Raw genomic sequence first — 22,134 nt, forward strand, 5'->3', positions numbered from 1 at the left:
GTCTTTCTTCATGCTCTCTCTCTCTCTCTTTCTCTGTTTGTTCACTGCCAGAATTTTAGTGAAGTGACTTAAGCTGTAAGACAAAGACTGTGTTTTCCCAGGAGCTACATTTGCCTAGGAAAACACAGTTATCAAGCTATAGCCCATTATTTATTTTACTGGACACTAATAAGAAATGAAAGATGGGAATGCCATTTGTAAAAAATAAATGCCACTATGCTGTTAGAGATAAAAGATCTGAATTTTTCAGCAGTGTGGCTGGGTTCAGACAATGGTTTATGATTACATGTTAGGGTGACCACTTAAACATCACTAAAAAATTTGAAAATGCATTATCAGAAAAAGGGCAAAATGGGATACTAATTTGCATAATGTTTGCATTTCCAAATTTATGTGTATCGGTGCAAATGTGGGAATAATAAGTATAATTTAAATAGAAAAACAAGACATTTCACTACGACTGATCTAGGTGACCTGTGTGCCTGCTCAGTCTACTGTCCAGGTGCTAACAAATGATGGGCAACTTCAAGGCTTCTGCTCTCCCTCCTTGTGGTTCTTTGACTTTAATTAAACCAGACTTGGACTGGACACATCTTTAATACAGTACACCTTCGAATAGAGGACTATGATCTGCCAGCTCTCCAAAATAGAGGACTGTCCTCTGTAAAGTAGGACACCTGGCCACCCTACTACATGCACAAGCCTTGAGCTCATGCATACAGCCCTCTCCTCTCCTCCTCTGGTGCACCCATGTGGAGGAGATGAGAAGATTTTCCTTCTAGTTTCAATTAACCACACTTTAGCATTACATCTGAATTCTAAACTGTGGTTAATACAAGCAAGCTTCAAAATCTGTGGTTTGGAGTTGGCTTGTTTCAACTAAACATAGTTAAGATGAATCATAATTTGTCTGGTTTCAGACCTAACACTAAACTCTGGTTAGTCTTAAGTGGAAGTGGAAGTTTCCAAACCATTTCTTCCTGACTGCATTGAGGGAAGAGCGTGCAAGTCCACATTTAGGTTTTTTTTTCTCATAATGATAAACTATTATTATTGTCCAGACATGGCCAGTATCTCACACAAGTCACAAAAGACCTGGAAGTACAGGATCCTATAACATCATACTGGTGCTGAATTTTGTGCGTGGGATTCCCACAGTATTTTTGAATGTGGTTATCTCCTGGCTATTCTTAGCTTGGTTTTTCATGTGAAGAGTTGAGGGATAATAATACATTAAAATGGGCAGTAGAGGAGGTGCACAACAGACTCATGTTGTGCCTGGCATAGTGGTGAAAACGATTGTTTAGGAGAATGCAGACACTGAGAAACTTGCTTTTCATTAAGTACAATGTTGTGTTTGCTCATGATTAAGACTTTGTTTGAGACCAGCCTGTTGTGGAGCACTTGAAATATTCATTGTTAGGTATCACTGAGCCAACAGCTGTTATTAGATTTGGAGCCAATAGATGTACTTTTAGTTTTGCAAGTTCTTCCTGCATAAGCAAACAAGTATTTCTTGCCAGCTACCATTCACATAATGGCAACTCGGAGCCTACATATACATATACATATACATATACAGTACTGTGCAAAAGTCTTAGGCCACCATTAGATTTGTTGTTTTAGCAATGGTATAATGACCATATATAATGATTTCTCAGTCTCTTCATTAGAATACAACCAGAAAATATAGGAAATTTGTATGCAGTATTCAACAATAGAAAAAAAAATCAGAAAAAACAGCTTCCATAGGCTAAAGTGGCAAGTATTTAGTGTGACCTCCCCTTACACTAGAGTAACAGCAGGCGCCTGGCCAGGAATGGTCTTTGTGGAAGGGTAGCAGCCAGGAAACCACTTCTGTGGAAAGGGAACAGGGTGAAAAGGCTAAGATATGATAAAGTTCACAAAGATTGGAATGAGGATCAGTGGAAAAGAGTATTATGGAGTGATGAATCCAAGTTTGAAATTTTGGGGTCCAATCGTCGACAATATGTGAGAAGAAGAGTTGGAGAGAGATGGACGATTGAGTGCTTGCAGCCTTCAGTGAAACATGGTGGAGGGTCTGTCCTGGTTTGGGGCTGCATTTCTGCCAGTGGTGTTGGTGATCTTGCCTGTATTGATGGGATCATGAATGCTGAAAAGTACAGAAAGGTTTTAATTCATCACACCGTTCCTTCTGGAAAACGCCTGATTGGGAATGGTTTCATTTTTCAGCATGATCATGATAACAATCCCAAGCACACTGCTAATGCAGTGAAATCATATTTAGAGAGGAAAACAGCTGATAAAACACGGATAGTCATGGACTGGCCGCCACAGAGTCCAGACCTGAATATTATAGAGGCAGTATGGGATCACCTGGACAGAGAAAGAAATAAAAGACAACCTACATCTAAAGAAGAACTCTGGGAAGTGCTGAAAGAAGCCTGGTATAATATACCAGAAGATTACTTCAGAAAACTTCAGGACAGTCTCCCCAAAGGAGTTCAAGATGTGCTTAGAGCCAAGGGAGGTCACACTAAATACTGACTTTTGCCTGTACATATTTCCTGTATTTTCTGTTTGTATCTTAATACAGAGACTGAAAAATAATTATGGATGGTCATTAAAACTTTGCTAAAACAACAAAGCTGGTGGTGGCCTAAGACTTTTGCACAGTACTGTGTGTATGTATGTGTATGTATGTATGTATGTATGTGTGTATGTATGTATGTATGTGTGTATGTATGTGTGTGTGTGTATATATATATGTGTGTGTGTGTGTGTGTATATATATATATATATATATATATATATATACATATACATATACACACACACACACACACAAGTCTGGGCTTTCTTCAGTGTGGTGATAATTAATGTACTTCACACATACTTGATTTATCTGTATACACGGAGTCATAAAGTATTTGATTCATGATTTTTGGAATGATTGTCATTATAGTACTGTTTTAAGGCTGCGGTGGCTTAGTGGTTAAGACGCTGAACTGCAGACTGGAAGGTCGGCAGGTCAGCAGTTCGAGACCCGAGTGCCGCGTGACGGAGTGAGCTCCCGTCTTCAGTCCCAGCTTCTGCCAACCTAGCAGTTCGAAAGCAAGAAATTGCAAGTAGATAAATAGGTACCGCCTCGGCGGGAAAGGTAACAGAGTTCCGTGCACCTCGGTATTCAGTCATGCCGGCCACATGACCACGGAAGCGACTTCAGACAGCGCTGGCTCTTCGGCTTAGAAATGGAGATGAGCACCGCACCCTAGAGTCGGACATGACTGGTTGGGGACACCTTTACCTTTATAGTACTGTTTTAATACTGCTATTTTTCTGTATGTCAGAGTTGTGTAGTAGGTTGCACATTTAACATTTACAGTGTGTTTTGTTGCTTGCACTGGGTTCGGTATATTTGTATGTACACATTTCCCTCTTATCTCTGGGAATTTCTTTTCCTGGGAATACTTTTTCTCTTTGTCTTCCTCTTAGGATATTATATAAAACATATGTGTTGTGTATTGGTGGTTTGTTCACCCACCCCAACTAATAATTGTATATATGCAGTAGATATATCTGAACTTTCAAACACATTGTCCAAAATAATGAATCTTCAGAAATAACCACTGGGAATTATGACATTGTGCAAGTTGAGAGAGCCTCAGAAATATATCCTTTCCTCCAGATGAAAAAAGCTAGTGTAATTCAAAACTCATTAGATCCAGAAATACTACTGACTCCCCAATCCTGTTCCAATGGGTTTTCTAATTACTTTTCTCCATCTTAGCACAAGGATTGCTTGTCAACCTGATCAAATGGAATAGTTTTAACATTATCATCATCATCATCATTTATATACCGCCCTATAGCCGAAGCTCTCTGGGTGGTTTACAAAAGCTAAAACATTAAAATACAGTATACAAAGTTTTAAAACCATTTACATAAAAGCATACGGACAATATATACAAACAACATATATCTAAAAACAACTTTGAACTAAAAACATTTTATTTAAAAAACCAACAATAAAACAACACAGCTTAAAACAACACAGCTTAAAAAACAGTATACAAAAGTCAGCAAAGGAACCAGAGTTCTAAAAAGGGAAGGCCTGCCAGAATAATAAGAGTCTTTCATGCCAGCCTTCAAAGAGGTCAGCAGGTGCATTTCAACCAGCAGGTCATTCCGCAGTTGAGGGCCAGCAAAGGAAAAGGTCATCTTGTGTGTGGCTGCCCATCTCACATTAGGCAGCTGCAGCAGATAGCCCTCAGAGGGCCTCAAGTGGTGGACAGAGACGTAGAGGAGAAGGTGCTCCCTAAGGTCCCTTGGACCGAGCCACATAAGGCTTTAAAGGTAAGAACCAGCACTTTATATTTTGCTTGGAAACAAATTGGCAGCCAGTGTAAAGATTTTAAAACCGTTGTAATATGGTTTCCACGGGATGTCCCAGAGACCAGCCTGGCTGCCATATTTTGTACCACTTGAAGTTCCTGAACTAAATATATAGGCAGCCCCAAGTACAGCACATTAGAGAAATCAAGCCTAGAGGTTACCAGCGCATGCACCACCATTACCAGGTCCACGTGTTCCAAGAATAGGCGTAGCTGGCGTTATCAGCCAAAATGGATAACAGGCACCCCTCCTGGGGTTCCAGGAGCAGGGTTGGGTCAAGAAGCACCCCCAAGCTACGAACTTGCTCCTTCAGGGGAGTGCAACCCCATCCTGAACTGGTTGACATACCTCAATACCCGAATTAGGACCCTTCGCGATGAGTCTTGCCTGGATTCAACTTCAGCTTGTTCTCCCTCATCCAGCCCATTACTGACTTCAGGCAGTCATTCAGAAGAGTCATATCTTCCTTGGATAAGGATGTTAAGGAGAAATAGATTTGGGTTTCATCAGCACACTGCTCACAGTCAGCCCCAACCTTCCTGATGATCTCTCCCAGCGGTTTCATGTAGATATTGAACAGCATCAGGGATAGAATGGAGCCCTGAGGGACTCCACATAATAGTTCTCTTTTCAAGGAATAACTATCCCCAAGTGACACCATCTGGAACCGTCCTGAGAGAAAGGACGGTTGAATGAACTGCTATTCTTTCCCATGTGTTCTACTTTGGGTTGATAGAGTATTAGCTTTCTATAATATGAAGTGTTTCCTCTTCCTTACTCCCTTCTGGGATTGAAGACGAGATGTCTGTGTATCCTGGATCAATACCAGGCCATATTCTGCTTCCCTTTTCACTGTGGACATGTTTATTTTGTGACAGGCCACTCCAGTAAAATGTAGAATTGTCTTAATTCATGAGTGTGTTTATCTCAGTTTTACACTTTTTCATTGCTTTTCTATTCCTATCCATCCACCTCCTAGATCTCTTAAACCATAGATCTTCTGGGGGTTGGAGCAACGGCTAAGGTCATGTTTGAAGAAGGGAGTATGAACATTACATGTTTATCACTCTGTGCCCATTAGATATTTCTTTTTTGAATAAGATGATGGGGGGAAACCAGCTTGGATTAAAATTACTCCAGTCACCTTAACTTTGAAATCACTCTAATGAAGGGAAATGTTCAAGGGGATATTTTATTTCTTAAAATGTTGTTGTGAGTGGAGATGGGGAAATAAAGAGACTGGCATGGGTTCTTGGGTTCAAACTGGGCCACATTTATTGATAAAATCTGCAAAGGGGAAAACAGGATGGGCAGCTAAACTGGGGCAGCGCCTCACTGTCCCTGAAATGGGCGAAAACATTCAAAGCCTGTGTGGTGGCGTGTCATCTCACCACCCCATAGGGCTACCCCTTTGGGGGGAGGTAGGCCCTTCCCCTGTCACCCCCACCCATGCCGCACAACACCAGATAGGTGACGTGAGTTGGCCTCCCAGGTAACCCTTATCCCCCCCAATGGGCCGCAAAACCCAGAGCGGGAGGCCTCAGGCATCACCTGTCACAATAACCATGCCTCTGAATGCTCACTGTCCCTATTCTCATCCCCAATGCCCATCCTAACAGCACCAAAATGTACCGTAAATTAGACCTAAAAGCACAGATTTGCCTAAGGACGTACCAACCCCATTTACAGTGTGAAGTAGGCAAAAAGATGCACAGCCAAGGCCAATAAGACTGTGAGCCAAAAATTCCTACTTGGCCCCCAAAAGGACAACCAAACCAATCCCACACTGCAAAAGGGAGGGTGGGGGGAGCCACGAGTCAGAGAGGCTTTGGGGAGTGGCGCGGAGAGCTTAAGACAGCTCTCCGCCCCCTCCCACCTCTGGTGGCACCACCACAGGCTGCCAATTGTGGCCGAGCTTATCGTCTCTCCCCACCCGCCTGCAATGGCCCACCCTAAGGCCAAGCAAGCTGGACTCAGGGTGTGACATTTTCATTAATTATTGCCATCACCTTTCTTCCCTTTTGGGGAGCAATCCTATGGCCGCTAGTCAGCGGCTAGACAGCCATAGAATATGTGGATTTCCAGGAACCGATGTTCCTCCCGCCCACGCTGCCTCATAGGCAGCTTGGAATGGCCCTGTGCTCCGTGCTCGGAAGAGGAGCACGGAGCTGCAAAAATGAGGCGTTCCAGGGCGGGAAAGGCAGAAATGCCAGTACAACACTGTGTACTGTGCCAATGTGTTGTCCGGCAGCTGCTTCTCCCGCTCCGCCTTCCAGCGGCTAGACAGCCGAAATCAGGTGTCTAGCTGCAAATGCAGGGTGGCTGAGGTGCAGAGGGGACGATCCCCTCCATGTTTCTCCTGCCCCACATTGGATAGGCAGTCGCCTCCGAGTTCACAGGCAGCCACCTATCCCCATGGGATTGCGCCCTTAATTTTTGAAGACTTCAACATTAAAAACTTGTATTAGAAATGAATACTTGGTAGAAGCAATAGTTTGGGATCAGTGCAGAATTAAGCTCTGTTGGACCTGTCTATTAATGAGCTTCCTGTAGGTTTACATCTTAAAAGCAACCAGTAAGACATGTACCACTTTTACCACAAAATGTTTTAAAGGCTTGAGCACATTTGGCAACGCACACAATGATGTGATATATAGCTATATCTATATCTATATCTATATCATTGTGGCTTAAAGCAGGAAAGTAGATAGTGTGATCCTTCTGCTGCTCCTGACATTTAGATTCCGACAAAACATATTGCTACACAAGAGAAGGACTTTTTCAAGAAATGAATTGCAATAACAGAAAATACTTAACAAGGAGAAATTAGTTTTGGTAAGCTGATATTTCAGTAATAGGTTTGTCTCTCTTTAAAACAAAATGTAACTTTGAGGCACTGGCAAAGGGCCCAGTATTGTATGTGGGATCTTAAAGAATTTTGTGTCCCCAAGAGAATGATATGATGAAAGTAGGCTACTAGTGCTAGGAAGTGGAAAGGGGCACATAGAGGGCAAGGTCAGAGAAACATTTTTCTGGGCTACAAAAAAGCTGCAAAATAACCTTTGGAAAACCACAACATTGAACATAGCCTCTTTGAAATATCTTGTTTTCGCTAGATCGCTTTGAGGAATTTATAGGGAAGTACTGACTTCCCGCAGTAGAGAGGAAGAAACAAAGAAAGGCAGGCAGACAGAGACAGAACATTGAAGGGAAGTCTGCAGAAGTTGCTCTGCAGCGCAGAGATTCATTAAACAGGTTACCAGAAACTTGAAAGCTGTTCTCAGTGCCAAACGGCAAAGTCTGGAAAAGCAAATTCAAGCCAGATTTGAAACCCTAGAAAATGCAATCGAATACTGAATAGCAACTATGGGAAATATAAATCAGGTGATAGAAAAACTGAAGTGGAGGGTATGTGACCTAAAGTGTGCCTGAAGCTGTAGTGTTTGCTCAGTGGCCCCTGGGGATGACAGTGAATACTTTAGGCACATGTTAGAACAATAGAGCACCACTAAAAAATAACAAGAAAGGAATTGTAAGACAGTATGATAGCATCTATAGAACTGAAGCCTAGAATGGAACCAAAAACCCAAAAATGTTTGGCCAGTCCTAAATTGTCATCTAAGTTAATATAAAGCTTCATAACAAAGCTACCTGTTTTGAAGAATCAAAGGTTCTAATAATGGATGCCATTTACAAATTAACATAGTTATGTATCCTCAAGATAAAAAATTAAAAATTAAAACAAGAATCCCAAACAAGAAAGGAACAAGAATCCTTTTCATGATGCTCTTTGCTCAGCATTCCCCAATCTGGTGCCCTCCAGATGTATTGGACTACAACAGACATAATCCCAGCCAACATAGCTCTTGTGATGGTTGGGGTGATGGGTATTGTAGCCCAAGTCAGCTGGAAGGCACCAGGTTGGGGGAAAGCTGCACTAAAAGTCAATATCATTTCAAGAACCTGCTTCAAATTTAGCTTAAAATGTAAAATAGATTTGACATTTTGTGAATATAACAAATAAAAATGCATGGCCACAAATAAGGCTGAAATTAACTTTAAAAATTGTGAACATTTATGATATTCCTATTTCTCGTGTTCAGATTCTTTAAAGTACCTGAATCTTCAGATCTGCTAAAAGTGCTACCTATTTTGTAGCTCTCTTCTCTCTTCCAGTGAGAGTTTTCCTAGTGATGAATCAGTTCTATTACACCAGTAACTACACAAAGATCACTCTAAGTCAACATCAATGAATTTTAAAAGCACTGTATTGTTTTCATTAGAAATATTGCCAGTCCAAATTGTTTTCTGCTCTCCCTTAACACTGTGCTGGCTTTCTTAATGGAATCTGCAACCTGTGTTCCTTTATTTTTTTTTTCTTCTTGTTTTTCTTGGTGGGAGGGGTGAAGTTTGGTGGGATGTGCAGAATCAAAGTAAACTTCCCAGAGAATGAAACCAAATCTTAACTACTTCATCTCAGTCATGGCAATTCTATCTGGTGTGTGATCCTTTTAGGTGAGCAGGTCTCAAATTCAATAATAATAATAATAATAATATACTGGAACTGTCCTTCAGCTGAACTGAAGACACTGTTAGAAAATGCAATTTTCTTTCTGGATATTCATGGAATTTCTTTTCTCCTTTACTGTCTATTTTTTAAAAAACAAAAAAACAGGTGTTAATGGTAACACAAGTGCCTGCTAATGATAGCCTGGTTTACCAGTCACATCCAGATGTCAGGTCCATTATAATTTCTATCCTTCCTTCAGTGCGGTTCCAGTGTCCTGCTGATTTGCAATAAAGAAAGCTCTTTTCACTTCCATCATCTAGAAATGTGTTGCTGTCCCTAGGATGCTGAAAATCCTTCATGCTAAATCAGAAGCCAAATCACTTGTACTTCCATACTAAAGCCCCTGTGAAAGTTATTGGCTTTTTTACCTTGTTCAACAAGTACACTTTTCTCCTAGGTAATTTTGTAAGGCAACATTTTAAAAAGCCATGCAAATAAGTCCAGAAAGGTCACTAGCCCACGTTTTTCGTAGCCACCTGCCTGCAGAAACCATTACTAGTTATTTGTGGCCTAAAAGGGGAAAAAATACACTTTTGTAAAAAAATTCCCTAGAGGTGATTCTTACATTTATTTATTTATTTATTTATTTATTTATTTATTTATTATTAAATTTATTAATCGCCCATCTGGCTGGTCACCCAGCCACAATTAGTGTTTACAGGCCTGATTTTTACACCGCTTGGGGGAAATTTGCGCTGCTTGCAAAAAGAGATTGCTAAACAACCCTTGAGATTTGTTTTTATGATTTGTGAAAGAGCAGGTCTACCTGACTTCTCTTCTTAGTCTTTAAGGTTGCATGATGTTAAAAGGCAGCATTACATGTCTTGCTCCCACATGCCCTCAGACTACCCCTTGATGATCTTTGAAGGAAGGCACATTCAACTGTGCCTTGGTGTGTAAAGGCTTATACAAGGAACTGGGAAATGGTGCTTTAATAGCTCAACATCTCTGGTGATCACATCACTGTGTGCTGCGTGTGCTCAGTTCTGTGTTAAAAGGATATGTGCCTTGGGGGGAAGGTCATGACATTTGTGTCATTTTATTTTAATAATGGATTTGAAACCAGTCCTTCTGTAACCTTTTGACCACTGATAATTAGTTTACAGGCTGGTGAGAGAATATATGCCTCCCAGCAGAGCATGATTAATTGCCTTTATCTCAAAATGTTTGGTCCAGATATTGAATACACACACACACACACACACACACACACAGAGAGAGAGAGAGAATATGAAATAAATGTGCATTGAACAGAAGTTTTGTCTGAGACTGAGCTAGACTGGTCTGAACACATAAGCCTTGTTCAAGCATGCATTTGTGTACAAATAACATATTGAGGAGACTGATTGGCTCATATGCAGTGACTCCCCCTATGCCCTCTAAACGTTCAAGGGTTTCATTTTCACAGAGGCTGCATACGTACACCTAAACACACACTCCCATACACGCATAGTACCATGGGAGTTGGACAGTCTGTGCTGCATACCGAAGCCTATGTGCATGTGGGTATACACACATTAAAAGGTAAAGGTAAAGGTGTCCCCAACCAGTCGTGTCCGACTCTAGGGTGCGGTGCTCATCCCCGTTTCTAAGCTGAAGAGCCAGCGCTGTCTGAAGACGCTTCCATGGTCATGTGGCCAGCATGACTGAACATCGAGGTGCACGGAACGCTGTTACCTTTCCCGCTGAGGCGGTACCTATTTATCTACTTGCAATTTCTTGCTTTCGAACTGCTAGGTTGGCAGAAGCTGGGACTGAAGACGGGAGCTCACTCCGTCACGCAGCGCTCGGGTCTCGAACTGCTGACCTGCCGACCTTCCAGTCTGCAGTTCAGCATCTTAACCACTAAGCCACCACGGCCCCATATACACACTGGATCTGTACAAAGAGGACCCTTGAAAATGTAGAGGTAGACGAACAGGTATAACTCGGATCACCCCCCCCCCGCCATACCTTATTCACATGTGAGTAATCACCCTCTCTCTCTATGATCCCTCCCAATCATCCCTTGGGCACAAGAATCATATGGAGAAACATACGTAGGGCCTAAATCACCTTGGATACAACCTTGCTGTGATTTCTGAGGTTGGGGCAGCATGTGCCTAAAGGACTTAGAATACAGTTTATTGTGATAAAAATATTTCTCGACATGAAGACATCCTACCCTTCTTTTTCTTCCTTTCTTATTAGATATTACTTACTGCTTAAGCCAATTATATTCATTTACTCAGGAAATATACTTTATCCAGATATTGACATCAACACATCCAGAATGCCATGTTTTCCTCTTACTCAGATTCACCTTCCTTTTCTTCTAGGCGTAGGCGGTTTGACATTTTGCAAAAGCAACTGCACAGCAGCAGTCGTCCAAAGGGTTGAATGTGCAGACTACGAAGTCCCATAGGTTTTAGTGAAAGGGTTTCACCAAGTGCTCAACTCTCCAGTTTGAAATCAGAGGGGCGGCCTTAAAATGCACTGTGGCTGGATTGCAATAATCGGCAAGTCACAAATGTTATCGGTTATATGCCTGCCCTGGTCAGGTATTCCTTTGGGTCAAACAGACGTGTGGCAGGGGCTGATCAGCCTGTTGGTCCACCTCCAGCTTCCACATTGTCAAGAGTCCTCTTTGCACAGATCCAGCGGATGTATACACACATGCGAATGTGCCATCTCAAATACTATAATGGGAACAGAATGTTAAAATAACCTGTCAAGTACCAAACCACTTGCAGTTATTCTTAACCTGAGCTTTTCAAGAGTCTTTACAAATTCCATAAAATCCATCTTCAATGGAAATTCAGTATGTGACTAGGCTAGGAATGTTAGAGAATTCCGCCATGGATCCCAGGATCCATTCCAGTGAATTCGGGCCCCCGGAATCCGTGGCGGAATGGAGCCCCCCGCCACACCACCCTGCGAAAGCCCCGTGAAATGGAGCCTACCTGCCTGTGACTCCGGCTCCGCTGGCAGCAGCAGCAGCGCCTCCAGCCACTGCCGCGGTGCTGCAGCCACAAAATGGCGGCTGTGGTAGCGGCCACCATTTGCGTCCCAATGCCGGCCCGTGATAGGCTACATATATATTTACGTAGCCTATCACGGCTAAAGCGGGGACGCAAATGGCGTCCCCTATGCCATTTGTGTTCCTGCTTTATCCGTGATAGGCTACGTAAATATTTACATAGCCTATCACAGCTAAAGCGGGAACGCAAATAGCGTAGGGGACGCCATTTGCGTCCCTGCTTTAGCCGTGATAGGCTACATAAATATTTACGTAGCCTATCACGGGCCGGCGTAGGGACGCAAATGGCATCCCCTACACAGGACTCCATTTGCGTCTGCAGCAGGCCGGCAGCAGCTGGAGGCCCCGCTGCGGGTTGGCCCGGCTAGCAGCTCTGCGGCCTGGCTGCGGAGCAGAGCTGGCCAGGCAGGATTCCGGGGGGGAGGAACGGATTGCCTGCCCCCACCTGTGGAACCCGGCGGAGCCAGGTAAGCGGGGTTTCGTACACCCCTATGTGTGACAAACTTCTGATGTAGCTCAACAGTGCCCCCTAGAGAGTCACCAAATTGGCACCATGCTGGGATGCCTGAATAGGCTAGATCTCAGTTCTTGTTCTCCAATATACATCCAAAACCTAAGCTCTTTCGAACAATGGTTTGTTGAATTAGAACTAACTAGATATTTTATAATGAAAGCATAGGGTCATTATGAAGGTGAGTCTAGCCAGTAAGTAATTTTCTGGTTTGCTCACTAGACTACTTACATAAAAAATTGAGAGTATCACACTATTGGACAATGCAGCCTTCAGTCTCTGCTATGGGGTTGGCTTTTACTGAACTCAGATTCCCCTAAAAATGAGAGTTTGCTCACTTTCTCTCATCTTGCTAACACCATCTAAGTAGATGCCAATATGCTGTCTTTCAGGCCATCCTCTCTGCAATAAACTCTGCATATGCTTGTAAATCCAGGACTCTACTCAAGTAGGTAACATGCAAGGAGCTAAGTTAGATTGTAGGCTTCCCTGTTTTTGCTTTTGTTTTCCTTTTTCCTCCCCCTCCCCTTCAATAAAGTTATGTTTTGTGGCTTATATCCAACATTGTGCAAGCGGACTTCCAAAGCAGATTGGGAGGGGACTGCAGGGGGGAAGGGAAAGTCCTGTTTTTCAAGTCTCTGCAAAGCACCATGTACATAGATAGCATTATATACATACAGTCAGGGCCAGAAATATTGGAACAAGGATAACTGTTTAGGCAGTTGGCCTCCGTACACCACCACACTGAAGCTGAAAGGAAACACACCCAGATGGGAGCGAAGTCAGGACTTCCAGCTGTAATTCAAAGGGTTTGACAAAAGTGGGGCACTAACCATTCAGGAAGTACAGCCAGTGGCATACACACACACCCACTGGTGGCTCATAAGTAATGGAAGGAATGGCTGACAAGCAGCTGCATGGCCAGGTGTGGCCTGTTTCCATGGGTACCCCAAGACCAATCAAGCAGATAAAAGGCCTAGAGGTGGTTCTGAGTGTTACATTTGCATTTGGTAGCTGTTCACTGGAACTCCCAACATGAGGTCCAAAGAGGTGTCTATGTGAGTGAGGGAGGCCATCATTAGGCTGAGGAAACAACATAAACCCATCAGAGAGATAGCAAAAACAGTGGGAGTGGCCAACGCAACAGTTTGGAACAGCCTGAAAAAGAAGGAATTAACTGGCAAAGCTCGGCAACAGCAAAAGGCCTGGAAGACCACGGAAGACAACTAAAGTGGATGACTGCAGAGTTCTGTCATGGTGAAAAAGAACCCTTTCACAACATAGCCAGGTCAAGGATGCTCTTGAGGAGGTAGGCATGTCATTGTCAACATCTACAGTCAAGAGACAGCTTTATGAATGTAAATACAGAGGCTTCATAACAAGGTGCAAACCACTGGTAACGCTCAAGAACCGAAAGGCCAAATTAGCCTTTGCCAGCAAACACCTAAAAAGGCCTGCCCAGTTCTGGAATAAGATTCTTTGGACTGATGAAACCAAGATTAACTTGTACCAGAAGAATGGGAAGAGAAAAGTATGGAGAAGGAAAGGAGCAGCTCACGATCCAAAGCATACCAGATCATCTGTCAAACACAGTGGAGGCAGTGTTACTATGGCATGGGCATGTATGGCTGCCAATGGAGCCAGGTCACTGGTATTTATTGATGACCTGACTGCTGATAAAAGCAGCAGGATGAATTCTGAAGTGTATAGGGCTATACTTTCTGCTCAGATTCAGCCGAATGCTGCCAAACTGATAGGACGCCGCTTCATATTGCAGATGGATAATGACCCAAAACATACAGCAAAAGCTACCCAAGAGTTTCTTGGGCAAAGAAGTGGGCTGTTCTTCAATGGCCAAGTCAGTCACCTGATCTCAACCTAATAGAGCATGCTTTTCACTTATTGAAGACAAGACTGAAGGCAGAAAGACCCACAAACAAGCAGCAGCTGAAGGCAGCTGCAGTAAAGGCCTGGCAAAGCAACTTGAGGGAGGAAACTCAGCATTGGGTCATGTCCATGGGTTCCAGACTTCAGGCAGTCATTGACTGCTAAGGATGTTCATCCAGGTATCAAAGGCGATCCTTAAGTTTGAATTGATGTTGGTTTGTTCCATTACTTATGAGCCACCAACGATGGGTGTGCCAGTATGCCATTGGCTGTACTTCCTGAATGGTTAGTGCCCCACTTTTGTCAAACCCCTTGAATTTCAGCTGGAAGTCCTGACTTCGCTCCCATCTGGGTGTGTTTCCTTTCAGCTTCAATGTGGTGGTGTACAGAGGCCAACTGCCAAAACAGTTATCCTTGTTCCAATATTTCTGGCCCTGACTGTAGTAATTACCAGGTTTCATCACTTTGTTCCTCCTTGTGGGGAGGGAGTAGGGGATAAACCTGAGACTCATTCCCATTCTCACCATGTGTAGAGCTGGGGGGGGAGGTAATCTCTGAATAGGCCCTTTGTCTCAGGTACTTTTGGGGATTACACAGTCCTCTGACAAGGTTTACCATATGTTAGGTACCTGAGCTCTGTTTTGGAGCTCCTTTTCAATCCCCTTTTCAGCCGTCCAGAATCAACAGGATACCACCTGAAAAACTCTCCTTTGCACATTATAGCAGAGCTATATTATTATAGAATCATAGAATAGTAGGGTTGGAAGGGGCCTATGAGACCGTTGAGTCCAACCCCACAACGTAATATTATGTATTAATATAACCTGGAGACCAACTAAACATGACAAGGCAGCTGTGCATATATCCATCTCATTCAGAAATCAAGGGTGCGGCGGGGAAGGAATCCTCATTACAAAAAAAAAAGGAGCATGTGGTGGAGAAAAGTACAACTTGCCCCTGCTGCCTTACCTCCCTACTACGTTAAGCTGTTTTCCACCCAGTCTAGCTGCAATATCAGACGTCACCAGGCAGGGAAAAATTGCTTAAAGCGATGGAGCACTGTGAGGTAAGCGAGGGGAGGGGGCAGGTTTCACTCCACTCTTCTACATGCTTTTTTGTGTAAAGATTAGAAACTCACCACCACCACCTTTACTTACCTCTGCTCCACTTCATTTAGTTTGGCCCCACACATAAAAGTAGGGATGTACAAAAGTCACTTACCTGGTCCCGCAGCTTGCTTCACGGTGGGGGGGAGGCACTTCGGTTCTCCCCCCGAAGTTCAGGCTGGGGGGGGAGGCGCCCCGTCTCCCCGGCCGCGAAATACAAAAGTGAAAAAAAAAAACCAACCACACACATGATAGGCTACGTAACGATTTACGTAGCCTATCACAGCTAGATTTCCAAAGTCAGCCGTGATAGGCTACGTAAATCGTTATGTAGCCTATCACGGGTGACTTTGGGGGGGAAAAAAGCACGTACCCAAATGGCGGCGCCCATGGGCGCCGCCATTTGCGTTCCTTATTTGGGCCTGGGTAGTCTACGCAAATATTTACGTAGACTATGGTGAAAATAAGGGCAACGCAAATAGCATTGCCCTTATTTTCGCCGTAGTCTACGTAAATATTTACGTAGACTACCTGGACCCAAATAAGGAACACAAATGGCGGCGCCCATGGGTGCCGCCATTTGTGTACGCACTTCCCCCCCCAAAGTCACCCGTGATAGGCTACATAACGTTTTACGTAGCCTATCACGGCTGACTTTGGAAATCTAGCCGTGATAGGCTACGTAAATCGTTACGTAGCCTATCACATGTGTGTGTTGTTGTTTTTTACATTTACTTGGAAATGGCGGCAGCGGCAGCCAGTCGGAAGACCGGCTGCCGCCCCCGCCGAAATGCTGCCGAACCGCCGCCGGGACCCGTTGCCGAGAGGGACATTCGAGGGAGGTAAGTCCCATCCCGGGGGGGTGTGTGTGGAGAATTTCACCAACAATTTCAGGGGGCCGAATGCGGTGGCATTTGGCCTCCCTGAGATTCGTGGAGAAATTCTCCACCATCCCTACATAAAAGTGATGCTAGTTCATGGTGGAAGTTAAAAGTGAGAGAATTTATTATCGCGAACTCCTCCTTCAGTAGGCACAATAGTAACTAGTCCAGGTGAGGTTAAGAACTGGTTAACTCCAAATTAATTGGTCTGTCTTAGGTTTTTACCAACAGGCTTCATTTTACATTTCTCAGACCTGCTGTTTATAGATGTTAATTTGCAGAATCGGCAGAACCATCTGGATGTATATATTTAATGATTGGAAGAAAATGAAATTATCTTGGAGAGGCAAACACTTCCTAATTAAACTCTGAGGGCACAATCCTATCTAGATAGGTGGCGACCACCTATCCAAAGCAGGGCAGGAGAAGCACGGAGGGGATTGTTCCCTCTGCGCCTCTCCTGCCCTGCTTTTTCTGCTAGACAGCTGATTGTGGCTGTCTAGCCGCAGGAGTACGGAGCAGGGAAGGAGGCTGCTGTATGACACATTGGATGTGTCATACAGGCAGCTACAATCTCCCTGCCCCGAAACGCCCCCAGCCATGCCCCTTTCCGGCCCCTCCGCACTCCTCTTGTGAGCGCGGAGGACGGAGCTGTTCCACGCTGCCTCAAAGGCAGCGCGGAAGTGGGAGGAAGTCGATTTCTGGGAACCAACCTCACAGCGTGGGCTCCAAGGTTGGTTCCCAGAAAACAACATATCCTATAGCCGTCTAGCAGCTGACTAGCAGCCATAGGATTGCTCCCTGAAGCATTTATGTCTCCAGCCCAATATGACTTGAACTCCATGAAAAGATACTTTAAAAAATAATAATAAAACATTGACATACTGATTAATCAGTTGCTTGTGATGGACTTGCTGTTTTGCCAGCAGTGCAACTGTTTTTTAAAAAACATATACGAGAAATACCCTGATGATTTAGTTTATTGCTTTCCCATTTTCATTTAGTAAGAAACAACCATGAGGTGACAGAATAGTCTTATGTCAGCATTTCATTGAAATTCCTGAAACCAACTCTGTGCAGCTGGGGACAGTCACTGCTCATTTGCTATTCTTTATTAATAATTCAGAGCCATTATAGATGTCTTTAATTGTTTTTAGGAGGGAAAAGGTCATGGGTCTAACACTAAGTGATGTCAGCTATTATAGTGTCCAGGTTTTCCAAGCCTTCTCAGCAGTTTCCATTAAAAATAAAAGTACAGCCCTTTCAATTTGCATTCAAAGTCTTTTTCAGGATCAGATTTAGGCCTAGTTCTTACAGTGAACAGCTAAGGATATTAACCTATTTTTTTCAGACCACATGTTGGAGTTCACATGATTGAATGAATGTTCATAAAAAAAAAATGCCCTACATATAAGAAATCCACATGTCTGAAAGAAGATTTCTAGCTTAGCCTTCTCCTTTACATGCTAGAATTTTATTGGGGGGGGGGTATGGAGGAGCATTTAGTCATGTGAGCCCCCACCTGCAATATGAAGTGGTACATCCTGGAAACAAGTTTACCTCTTCGTTTGCCCTTGGTGAGAGATTTCACAGTTATGGCCATTTCACATGAACAACTTCTGAAGTCTTTGCAATGGTGATGGTTCACAGAACTCTGTCATGAATTGTGCCATATGAACAATGCGCTGACAGATAAATATGAAGCATACTTGTCTCTAATAGAAGAGGAGACCATATTATTTGTCCACAAATGTTTGTGTCTTTCTAAACTAGAACAGTAGTCTTCATCCTTTTCACTCCCCACCCCATGGTATCCAGTGTGCTTGTTCATCTTTCTCCTTTGAACTAAACCCCAAAAGGGGGGAAGTAGTGCTGGTAAGACCCACCATACATCAGGTGCAAGCCAGTTGTAGGATGCAGTCTCCCAGCTGAAGGCCCCATTCATTATGGGAAGATACAAATAGGGTTGTCAGGTGCCCAGCTTTACAGAGGACAGTCCTCTGTTTGAGCAGAAGCCTTGAGGTAGTTCATCAGCAGTTGGCACCGGGACAACAGGCTGAACAGGCACACAGGTCACCCAGTCAGTCCTCTCCACTCTGGCGGGATGTATTGTATTTCTAGTTAAGGGCACAATCCTATACAGATAGGCGGCCGCCTCTGAACTCGGAGGTGACTGCCTACCCAATGCAGGGCAGGAAAAGCACAGAGGGGATCGTTCCCTCCACGCTTCTTCTGCCCTGCATTTGCAGCTAGACAGTCGATTGTGGCTGTCTAGCCACAGGAGGTCTGAGCAGGGGAGGAGGCTGCTGTACATTGGATGTGTCGTACAGGCATTTCCGCCCTCCCCGCCCCAGAACGTCCCCCAGGAATGCCCCATTTTGGCCTCTCCACACTCCCCTTGTGAGCAGAAAGCATGGGGCTGTTGGAACAGCATGGGGCTGTTCCAGGCAGCATGGAAGGGGGAGAAGGTCAGTTCTCTAGGAACCAACCTCCGAGCGCAGGCTCCAAGGTCGGTTCCCGGAAAACCAGATATCCCATGGCTGTCTAGCCACTAACTAGCGGCCATAGGATTGCTCCCTTAAATATACTTGTTATTTCTAAATTTGTTCCTACATATATAATTTTGCATGTGCAAACATTATGCAAATTTATGTCCTCTTTTTTGGTGATGTATTTCCTCTTTTTTGGCAATGCATAAGTGGCCATCCTAATGGGACCCCATAAAATAATTCATGGATGGACATATGTTGCATTCCTTCAGACTGTAAAAGAACATATGCCTGCTGCTTAATGTCTACATCACTGGAATTAATGAATGCCTAAGACTACGTCTTTTGTTTACAGCTGTCTGTGGAATTGCACTCTGTCATAATTTGTGGTGTATTTAACTATTTATTTTAAAAATAAGACAGAAATCAGACATAAACCAAATAATGCAAGAATATTTTTCTCTTAGCACATTTTGAAGCTTAGTGAATGCTTACTATATGGAACTATATATATGGAGAAATAGGACGGCTCAGTTGAAGTATTTTTGAGAGAAGGCATAACCAATTATCAGGACTCACTTCTCAGCATCAGCTGTGCTAGCTAGGTGGGATTAATGGAAATTGTAGTCGGACCCAACTGGAGGACACCAAGTTGGAGAAGGATGGAGTAGAGAGTTACTAACAGTCAGAATATGCAGTAATGATTGAGTACAAAATTTTAAAACTGAATCTTTATTTCTGTTTCCCTCTCCCTCTCATATTCTCTTTTCCTGGCTCAGTTTTGTGGTTTCTTTTTTATTCTGAGTTCTTTAAGGTAGGGGTGGGCAGAAAGTAGATCTCCAGATGCTTTGGACTTCAGCTTCCAGCGTTCCTGACCATTGGCAATGCTGACTGTGGCTTCTGGGAGTTGAAGTCCAAAACATCTGGAGATCTACCTTCTGCCCACCCCTGCTCTGAGGGACAGAGACACATATACACAATTAAACTGCTGTTGTGTATATGTGTGCCTGAGATCATAGAAGAGTATAGTAGAATAGTAGGGTTGGAAGGGGCCTATAAGACCTTCGAGTCCAGCCTTCCAACCAATTTTAGATATAGAAAGCTATCAAAAAATAATCAGTTGGCAGCTGATTTGGAAGGCCTGAAAGGGCAAAAAATTGTTAGTCAAGTAATATATTTAATTTTTTTTTAAAAAAAAAAAATTACTCCCAGAGAAAGGCACTTGTTTCTGTCTCAGGTGCCAAAATGACTGGGCCAGCCTTGGGTATTTATTTAAAAATAAATGCAGCGTGGGTGCTTCCAGATGGAGCTTTTATTGTGCAATCACCCTGCCTTAAGAGGGAATTTCTCAGGGGGCCCCGATGATGTTCTTTTCCATTTGTAAACCTCCCGTGTTTTCTCACTGTGGGCTCCTTCACATGGAGCTCTTATCTTGCTATTGAGATTGCTCACTCATGGAAGTTTGTGGGTCCTTTTCATGATGTCATTAACCTCCAGGGCAGATCCAGAGGTATTTCCTGGTTATTTCGCTCCAAAATGATCCAGAACTAATGAACCGTTTTTTAAAGTCAGAATGTAACACGATTGAAACAGCTACTAGATGGCACTGTTTCATTGTGTTCTATGGAACCTTGAAAATTAAAAGCTTTCCCTTAGCAATCATGTGGTTGCTGTCTGGGAGCCCGCGGTAAATGTGGAAGGCTCCAGAATGGGAGGACTGCGGGGGGTTTCTTTAGTGTAAAGGCAGCCTATATTTTCCATCTTTTTTCTTACCACAATAAAATCTGTTATGGATAAGGAAAGTTGGAATAACTGCACAATGCCTTTGTGCTAGCAGCTGTCCACTTGGAAGCACCCCTTGACTTGGGAGGGGGACATTTGCTATTTTGCCTCAAACAGCAAAAGGTCTTGGGACTGTTGTCCAGCTATCAGCCATGTCAGCTTCTACTTTATCATCTAGTGTTCATTCTTCATCAGTTTAATCTCTGGCATTTCACCTCTGGCAACTTTTCTGTTACACAGTATGGAAAAACACTGCCAAATCAGTGGAAAGGGGGAAAAGAGCTTTGTAAATAACCTTTTAAATACTAGCTAAGTCCTAAAATAATTTTAAGAGCTAACGAAAATCCATCAGTAGGCTGTGTAGCCTTGGTATTTCCCTGAGCCTCTTTCAGTTCCCGCCAAGCATTATCCCTGTTACCTGGGGGATGTCTCCACTAGCAATTTACTCCGAGCCGGCTGTGTGTTGAGGTCGTTAGGGATATATGACCTCATGGCCATCCAGCAGCCACCCCAGAGCTTATCAGGGAAAAACTGGATTTCTTGAGACTTTCCAAAAGAATGGAAAGTCTGATTCTTTTCCTTAAGTTGGGTTCTCCCTGGTATAGTTGCTTTGTGCTCCACCCCTACATTGACCTCGGGTATGCTAGCCCTACCCAGGGGTGTGCCTTTCACCGTGACCCTGGTCAAGGGGTGTTTCCTGTGTGTTTCCCATCCCTGCACAAACCCATTAGTATCTACTCAGAAGTAACTCCCATTGTGGCCAATGAGGCTTGTCCCCTGAATGTGCACATCAGAATTTACAGAGATCCCCCCCCCCCATTGAAATAGCACATTTTAAAGCACTAATTCCCTAAAGGTGTAAAGTGCTTTCTCAAACCTGCAATTCTCCATTGTTTGGTTAGTGCCATTTGGAAGTAACTGCTTCCACCTTCAATCATCCCAATCCTGCACAGCATCAGGTTAGAAAGGGGGCTGGTTTCCCATCCATTTCCCTTCCCTGTCGTTCCCAGCACAGACATATGTATGTCTACTCAGGAGTAACTGCCATTGTGATCAATGAGGCTTGTCCCCAAACTGTGCACTCCCGAGATGCCCATGAATCAAAACAATGCATTTAGAGAGCCTTAATGTCAAAGCTTCAGAGCTTCGAAGCCTCAATTGATCGCAGCACGGCAGCTAGAACATGGTGTTCCTCTCATGACTGTTGGTGTGGAGTGGGGGAAGAGAGAGAGAAAGAGACTGATTTCTGTGGATACAGGGGAGGAAACCTCCCAGGATTTTATCAAAGGAGAAAGGGGGGAGAGCCTGGACAGGGGGCAGCCTCTCTTATTGGTTGAGCAGCCCCTGCCAGTCAGATGATGTTTACTCCAACACCCCTCCCCACTCGGAAGTATGTTCCGTGAAGCAACTCTCACATGGAGCCCTGCGCAGAGCAAAGCCAGCTCCTTGAAAAATCCAGGTAAGCCATGATTGGCTTCTCCTTCCAGCTCTTTCTGTTGTCCTGGAGAAATC

At 43.8% G+C, this 22,134-nt stretch overlaps 1 protein-coding gene across 1 annotated transcript in view; it reads left to right on the top strand.

Annotated features, from left to right (window-relative positions):
• Positions 1–22,134, top strand: part of ADAM12 (ADAM metallopeptidase domain 12) — a 359,777-nt gene that overhangs the window by 257,688 nt on the left and 79,955 nt on the right. The window lies entirely within an intron of this gene.

This window comes from Heloderma suspectum, chromosome 3 (assembly GCF_057233095.1).
Source record: "Heloderma suspectum isolate Gila_16-S chromosome 3, 16-S_ref, whole genome shotgun sequence".
Classification (NCBI taxonomy): Eukaryota; Metazoa; Chordata; class Lepidosauria; order Squamata; family Helodermatidae; genus Heloderma; species Heloderma suspectum.